General features: G+C 42.3%; 1 pseudogene; it reads right to left on the reverse strand.

Annotated features, from left to right (window-relative positions):
* Window positions 1-1,128: 1,128 nt before the first annotated feature.
* LOC102431565 lies at window positions 1,129-1,593 on the reverse strand (annotated as a pseudogene).
* Window positions 1,594-1,811: the final 218 nt, after the last annotated feature.

The following is a 1,811-nucleotide window of genomic DNA, read 5'->3' on the forward strand; positions in this document are numbered from 1 at the left end:
TTAGGTCAATAGCTTGTACATATCTTGGACATCTCCAATAACTTTAATTAAAATTATTTTGAAGTGTCAGAAGAGTCCAAATACAAAAGTTTAGTTTAGCATGACCTTGCTGGAGATTTTGTGGGTTGTGTGTGTATTAAGGATGTATCCTACTTTGGCTGAAGTGAGGTACCTAACACTCTGCTTGACTTCATTGCTCCCCTGAATCACCACATTTGCATAAAAAAATTAACATGAAAAGTGTGGTGAGCCTCTAGGCAGATGGAGGCCTTTGACTAATTAGTTGAGAACAGTGACAACTTTGGATACACGCTTCAGAACAGATTTAGTGCTGACAATGCTCTGTGAATATGGGAACACAGTGTCACTTTCCTGTGAGTTGGAGGGGAGGAGCTACCAGGCTCAGAAGTCTGGTATCTTGGCTTTAGAGGAGAAGCAACTGAGAGTCTGGTCAAGGCCCCTTTGGGCTCCACATGTGACAGTCCTATTTGCAGAGCTTCCAGATGCCTTCTCAGGTCTCCTCAGCACCCTTCTCTTCCTTCTCCCTGACCCTGAGGACTGGAGAGTTTCTGTCCTGTCAGCTACAGACCCTGTCCTTGACTCCTTGCACACACAGATGCATATCCGGTTCTTCTTGCATCTGGACTACTCATATCTTGGTGTGTAAGAGAATCACCTGAAGGGCTTGTTAAACCCAGAAACTGGGGTCATACTCGCAGATGTTTGGGTTCAGAACATCTGGGCCCAAGGTTTTGCATTTCTAACCAGCTGCCAGGTGATGTTGATGTCCCTGGTGCAGAGACCTCACTTGGAAGTAGCTCTGCTTTAAGGAAGTGATACACTGATCTAACTAGCTATCTACACATTAGCTACCTACACATCAATTCTAGCCCACAGACCAGTTTTATTTTACTTGGTAATATTGTACAGGGAAAGTTGTCTTTTTTTTTCTTGACAGAAACACAAACTGGTTTAATATCTAGACAGCTGATATTAAATATAATGGAATTCTTCTGCCAAAGTATAGTTTATCAATTTGATCCATCAACTTTTGATGCTTAAAAAATTCACTGGAATAATATTCAACAATTAAATGTTGGTTCATATCTTTTATTAACCCAAATATAATTACATATATTCTGGTTTGTTAAAGCAATAGGCCAGACAACATTGCCACAATAATGTCTGTCAAAGTGGCTGGCCATAAACACTCCAGCACCACATTCATCTGAAGGGCACTCCTGATGAAGGCAACTGATTTTGCCATTCTCATCCACGCTGTAGTATTTCAGGACAGCCAGCTTCACCTTCTTTCTCTTATGCTTGTTCATCTTGGGAGTGGTGTAAGACTTCTTCCTTTCCTTAATACCACCACGAAGTCTCAACACAAGATGAAGAATGGATTCCTTTTGAATGTTGTAGTCAGACAAAGTATGTCCATCTTCCAGTTGCTTGCCAGCAAAGATCAGTCTGCTGATCAGGAGGAATTCCTTCCTTATCCTGGATCTTGGCCTTTCCGTTTTCTATCGTATCTGAGGGTTCAACCTCCAGAGGGATGGTCTTCCCTGTGAGGGTTTTCACGTTAATCTGCATCTTGGCGGCGACTTCACTGCAGATGGCAGATCAGAAAGGAAGAGCCCTGTTGTCTTCTTTTGTAACTAACAACATCTGTCATTGCCAATGACGCCAATTGCCTTGACATTAGTACCAGAATCCCCATTTAGAGGGGAAATGTATGCTTGGATTTGTCACAGTCCCCACCAACCCCTCTCATACTACACCAGGCTCACTTCCATTGTTTTCTTTATATA

This window comes from Myotis lucifugus, unplaced genomic scaffold, assembly GCF_000147115.1.
Source record: "Myotis lucifugus unplaced genomic scaffold, Myoluc2.0 scaffold_42, whole genome shotgun sequence".
Lineage (NCBI taxonomy): Eukaryota > Metazoa > Chordata > Mammalia > Chiroptera > Vespertilionidae > Myotis > Myotis lucifugus.